This window comes from Mastomys coucha, unplaced genomic scaffold (genome assembly GCF_008632895.1).
Source record: "Mastomys coucha isolate ucsf_1 unplaced genomic scaffold, UCSF_Mcou_1 pScaffold16, whole genome shotgun sequence".
Classification (NCBI taxonomy): domain Eukaryota; kingdom Metazoa; phylum Chordata; class Mammalia; order Rodentia; family Muridae; genus Mastomys; species Mastomys coucha.
The window spans coordinates 22,227,479-22,234,371 of record NW_022196898.1 but is presented as its reverse complement, the minus strand read 5'-3'; positions in this window follow the sequence as shown (position 1 = coordinate 22,234,371).

Here is a 6,893-nt window from a genome sequence, read left to right as displayed (position 1 = left end):
ACTGGAACTCACTCTGTAGACCAGGCTGTCCTTGAACTCAGAAACCTGCCTGCCTCTGCCTCCCAAGTGCTCGGTTTAAAGGCGTGCGCCACCACTGCCCAGCTTTAATGTTTGTTTTTTAAACCTCTTAGAACTTATAGTATCTCATCTTGTAAACATATCACTATCAATTTTAGAGCAAAAAGTGAATGGGATAAAAGATCCTAAAAATTCCTCTCAACTTTGTGTCTTGCTCCCATTTTTTTGTTTTGTTATGTTTTCTTGTACGTTGAAAAAAAAATGAGAATAAGGTGGTATTTAGCTTATACCATAACGAACATGGGGCAGGTAACCAAAGTTTAATTTGGATTCAGAGCGACATTAGCAAAGAAGGAATAAAGAAATAGAAGAGAAGCATAAGAGTTCCCATGTTGTTAGTTCTTGATGCCAAGAAAACATGGTTATAATTTTGAGTTTGAGTTGACTGACCAACACTTTCAGAAAACAGTTACATTTTCCATTCCTGGAAGAAGCAAGCTTACTCTCAGTACTTCCTTTATCGCATAGTTACTTCTACCTCAAAAGCATGCCAGTTTTAGATACTTTTGATTGGAAAATTGTTAATAATCTACACTGAATTGAGTTTGAAAAATGGATATAAGAGTAAAAATGGATAGAAGAGTAAAAATGGATATGAGACCTACAAAGAGATAAAATCTTTCATCGCTAAAGTTTAAGACTGTGGTTTCTTCCAAAAACAGATCTCTACTTTGGTGCCTATCAATATGTGTCTGTAGATAGCTACTAGCTTTGACCAACTTGATATTAATAATCTACAATTATACAGTGATTTTATAGGCTTAGACATTTTCTAATTTTTAAGATGGTATATTCCTGTGTTGTCCAAGTTGGTACTAAACTCTCAGGTTCAAACAACCACTCTGCTTCATCTTTCCATATAAGTACCCTCTCTTATCTTTGATTTCAATGATTTGAGGCTCATTATATTGATGGAAATTCAAGAACTACATCATCAGTAATTTAAAATCACATGTTTCTAAGTGGTATTCCAAGAACTTTTTTGATATTACCTTTTTTTTTTCCCTCAAGATTTGGGTTCTCCCTTGGCAAGTATAGCCACACTCCTTGTATGAACTAAACAATAGTCTCATAATAGCTGTTCTTAATTGGAAAGTGTGATTTTGTTAGGTCACATTGACTGCATGTAAATCATATTTATGTGATATATGTTATGAAATGATAATCAAGCATTCCAACTTAGACAAGATATAAAACCTGGAAGGTCAGAGTGACCCTGATGCTATTAGCAACAAAGAAGAGTATAAGAAAAATCAAACAGAATAGTTTACACAGGCTTAAATAGTATCACTTGCTTCAGGCATCCACTAAGAGTGGAGAAAATATCTCCATGGACAGGCAGGTGATGAGATAATGTCTGTCTCTCTCCTTTTTTGTGTTTCCAGTAATGCCTACATGTTCTGTGCCGTACCTACAGAAAAGCTACCCTCCTATTGCTCTTACTAATACTTGTTCCTGAAAAGTAAACATTTAGACAAATGATTTGGAAATAAATATTTGTCTGCCTGATATGATGTGTCCTTTGTTAAAGGCATCACTAAGAATGACTGTTGAAGGAGACATTTTTCAGACAAGGACTATAGAGTGATCTCTGTGTCTCCTCAAATTACAATGGTAAGTGGATTATTAAAAAAAAAGTTTACTATATTAATATACAATGCCAAAATGAGGTAATAGCATACTTAAACATTACCTTTAGGTAGAAAAAGCAACAAAAAGCTACTTGAAAGTATAATAAGTATATTCATATTATATATTTAAACTGAGTAAATAGACACAAATTGTCTTTATTGTCAAATTATCCTTTATATGGAGTTTAGCACCAGGCATAAAGTGGGAATTTTTCTTGTGTATTTGCATATGATTTCAATGATTCTCTCTAAAATAAACATTAACATCCAATTTACTTGTATATTTATTAAGTACAAATAAAATTTTAGAAACACATTCAGAATGACTACTGAGTAGTTAGTTCCCCCAAGTGGTTGTAGGAAACTAAGTTAGCTTCCTTGTAATCCTCCATCTGTTGCTATACACAGGACCTGAGAGGAGAAGGAATACTCTGAGTAGCCTGCCAAAAGTTTTAGTGGTGACTTCTCAACATTTGCAACCATAAGACATAGTTAACATTATTCAGCCTTGAGTATTTTACAGCCCAAATGACCTATTGCTCTTCTATAGTTATAATAATAGGATAATATTTATCCAATTTTTTTTAAATGAAGCAACTTGTCTAGTTGTTTCTAGCATTGCAGATCTCACCACATGTTTGGAAATGAAGAAAATTGTTACTAAGAGTCTATACTAGATATCTTTGCATGCTCATCCAAATTTTAAAGGTTTCAATGAATAAGAGAAAAATTTATGGTTCCATTTTATCAACTTGTTTAGCATATGTTATGAGAGTACACAAGGTCTCCTGCTCCCAGCTCTCCCAGCTTCCTGTCTTCTATAGTTTCTTATAACTTGTCCTTGCTACTTGGGACTCTCAGTCTTACAGGTTTTGGTCATGAGACTGAAAAATAATCCTTCAGATATTTTAAGAATGTATTTTGTTGCTGCTAAGTGTATTTGTGATAGAATATGTTAGACATAAAAAGATCTAACATAGGTAGAACAAAGGTAACATTAATGAGCTGGCTACAATGGACATAGAAAACCTACTAAGCATCAAACAGACACAAAAACTGCAGACAACAGAGGAAATATGGGAGCAGGGGCAGTGGGTTCTCTCTAGGGAAGATCACACTATTTGTTTTCCAGTACTAATGCTCCAACCCTAAAAATAAGCATGCCACTTATACCATATGTACTCAACAGGTTATATTTAGAATATGTATATTGATGCATATATCAGTGTTGATTGCATATATATATATATATATATATACACATATATATGTATGTATATAGGTAAATATATGTATACACACCTCATAACACATAGTGAAAAAAAGAAGTCATGTATTTGAATAAGAAAAGTGAAGGCTATATAGGAGTGCTTGGAAAGAGAAATTTTGTAATTAAATTATAATCTAAAGAAAAAATAGTGAATTTGTTCTGTGGTCCTGGAGAGGATTCAGAGTTAAGAATCCTTAGTTCACCCTTAGTACGGAACTAAGTCTGCTTCCCAGCACCCACCTTAGTGGCTAAAACCACATGAAAGTTTAGACCCTGGGAATCTGCCACCTGCTCTGGCCTCTGTGGGGCAATGAACACAGGCAAAAAGCCACACTCATACCCAAATGTATAGAGAGAAATAACAAAAAAATTCTTTAAAACTTTTGAATGAAAAACTAACTTCTCTGAACACCTTTCTTAAATGAAATTATTCCAATCTTATGCTGAGATTTCCAGAGATAACTTACTCAATTAAGTAGAAGTAATATTTTTCTCCTCTGGAAATAGCATATTTTACCTGAAATTTTTGTTCCTGGCTTTTCCAAAATGTCATCCAAGTCCTGACTTTTGTTCAGGTTGAGGAATGTCATTGGATGGCAGCAGTGATTGACACATTCATAGAATGTAGGATTAAATTACATAAACAGTAAGTGGCACTACATTGCTTTGAAACATCTATATGATACCACACTATTCATACATTAATGTGATTCCAGGATGAATAATGATTTAAACATATTCTTAATAACTGCTAGTGTGTAAGCATTTCCTCTTTTACAGAAACAGAAAAAACAAAAGAACATCCTGATGTGATTTTGCTACCCTCATGTATCAATGAGATTTCTATATGAACACTAAATAAGAAAACTATATGAAAAGATTGAAACATTTCTACTATTCACATAATGCATGGCACTTTCAAGTACAAGATTAGTCCTTTCCAGTTTTCTACAATGAATAAAGAGAAGCAAAAAGTCACATTCCAAGTAAGTTTAGATTGGAAGGAAATGAGGTTCATAATTTTATGATGTAAGCTTTTATTTATTCATTGAAACTTGTGCATGAGTAATAGTTTCCAGCCTCCCAAAAGTGTAGCTGGTATGTAAATAATATAAAATGGTTTATTGCCAAAAAATAAATCATATAATCAGAAATGATTTATTGGGCAAGCATACCTGTGTTGTTAACTATATAACTATGTTGTTACATAGCCCTCACTTCTCTTATTCAAATACATGACCTCTTTTTTTCATTATGTATTATGGGGTGTGTATACATATATATACCTATATATATATATACTTATATATATGTATGTGTGTACATATATGCAATCAACATTGATATATGCATCAACATACATATTCTAAATATCTAATTTCTGGTTTATTATATGATCACTATGCTCATACCTTATGAGATTAGAAAATACAACTTGTGTATAATCTGTTACCAAGATTACCAAGTATTCCTCAAATCTAATACTATTTTGTACAAATTGCCATCTTCATTTCAACAATATATTCTCTGGAATACAGAATGATCCATCACACTGGGAAAAAAAAAAGACCTTATCAAACTGGAATGATGTAAGTATGTGTTTGTATCTTTCCTGTACTGGAGAAAAATGTCACTGATCAGTAGCCATAAAAACAAGAGGCTCCAAAAACAGTGTGCTGCTAATATTTCTAAGTTATCATTTCTCTAGGTATATTAAGCTATGGCAAAATAAGATATCTCAAAAGGAATACTTGATTCTGTGATTCCATAACCACCTATTGTTTAAATGTAGTGACTGATTTGTTATGGAATATATTATACTAATATTATGACTCACTATAAAAGAAAAGGAAGAGAAGCTGCCAGCTAGAGATATTAAAAGTATAATTGGAAGGATGGTTTTGAATGAGCTAGCTGATAGTTGAGGTGATGTGGCTCTGTTCACACCAGAATAAAATTGCAAAAATTACAAGATATCCAGAAATTCAGAAATTGTGGGACCTTTCAATGGTATTAAGCAAGGTGTACTTGAGATACCTTTGGAATTCACTTTGAAATTATTAAAATGATTTTAGAATCTAATGAGGTGATAGAATTTGATAAATAATTTTTATGATTACTTTACAAACATATGATGAAGAGTAATATTTAAAGGAATGAAATTGTTTATAGTTTTATTGAAATTTGCTTGCAAATGGCAAAGTTTTCAAGTCAAACACTTGCAAAGACACTGTAGTGAGCAGACTCTTCAGTGTTAGATGGAGCCACTTTGTGTGCAGTGAGGAAGTACATGGGCATGACAATGAGAAGCCACTTAGAAGTGCTGCTGCCCAAAAAAGGAATTCAAGCAGCCTCACAAAGCAGCTCCACATGCCTGGCATACCACGTTATCCATGGTTCCTTTTTCCTCAAGTTTATATCCATGGCCTATGCCCTTTCTCAGGTCTGAAGAGCAAAGTAAAGATGCAAATGAACATTTCACACCTGAGGACTGCAATATCCAGCTAAAACAATTGTTTTTGAGACCTGTCATGGGAGAATGAACTTGAGTTTCTGTCCCAGGAATGAGATCAGTGACTGTTGGCTAGTACAGGCAAGACACATTATAATTCTCCGGCTCACTAAGACAACCAATACCAGTAAGCAACTTTAAAAGTTGTGTGTCTATATCCCTACTCCTGTTCCAAATGAAATCATCTCCCATGTTAATAAAACATAAAATAAGTTAAAATTCTGAATAACTCTTGTTGCTGATGCCATTTGAGAGTTGTATTTGATACCAAGTCTGAGTGAAGAATAGTTAACAAATCATTTTCTTAAAGTGATCGGTACCATCCTCTCGAATGTATCACTTATAATATAGACATTTTAATATACTCATTCTCATATTCACTTACTTCCCCTTATTCTTGAAGTTCAGTCCAAGCTCTTCCCCACTGCTTCTGAGGACTGTCTTATCTGTTCTGATCACCTCTAGCTATGGTGGCCACTCACTTATTCATATTAGTTAGTGCTTCTGAGTAGTAGATTTTCTATTATTACAGAGTATTTCAATTGAATTTATTTTAATTGTATTGAGTTTCTAAAGACTAAGCTAATGCATGATAATTCTTTTTTGACTTTTCATTTAATATTAAATAAATGCTTCAATGTATGTTTATGGAACTCTGAATTAGTTCTCAAACTGCAAAGTCTAGGGGAGCAGCAGCAAGACAAATGCCAGGTACCTAACTCATAGAGCAGAAACGCTGCTGCTAGGACCCATTGTTCTCACAAAGACCTCAGGCTATCAGTGTGTGTGTGTGTGTGTGTGTGTGTGTGTATGTGTGTGTGTTAAAGTTGCTCACACAGCCTTATACAAAAGCCTAATATTTACTTTTTTAAATGAAAGAATTAAATTATAATCATTTTACTAGCAAATACCAGCCATTCCTTGGGTCTGCAGAAGAGAACCATGATTCAGTGATTAATTGAAAAATATTTACTAAGCCCCTGTTCTGTGTGCTGGGGCAGATGTGACAGAGCTCTCCTCTTGGAGATGACATTATAAAAGAGGTGGAAGAGAGCTACATTTAGCATAAATACAAGGAACCTAAATTAAACGTTTAAGAAAGTTTTATGAAAGCCAATATAAGTTACTGCTAATGAGGGTTTTGACTAGTATAATTTAGAATCTGGAATCGGATAAGAGCTTTGTAAGGCATTATTGCTTCCAAGATGACAAAAAGTAAATCAAAACAAGTAGGCCCTGATGGAACAAGAGGGAGTTTTATGACATAAAGAGAAAAAAAAAATAAGGCGATGAGACCTAGCTTTGCACAGACCAAGATTGTCAGTACAACCATTCACACACAGTGCAATTCCTGAAATGACCCATAGGCCTGCAACCTGTGACTCACTTGATAAAACTCTGG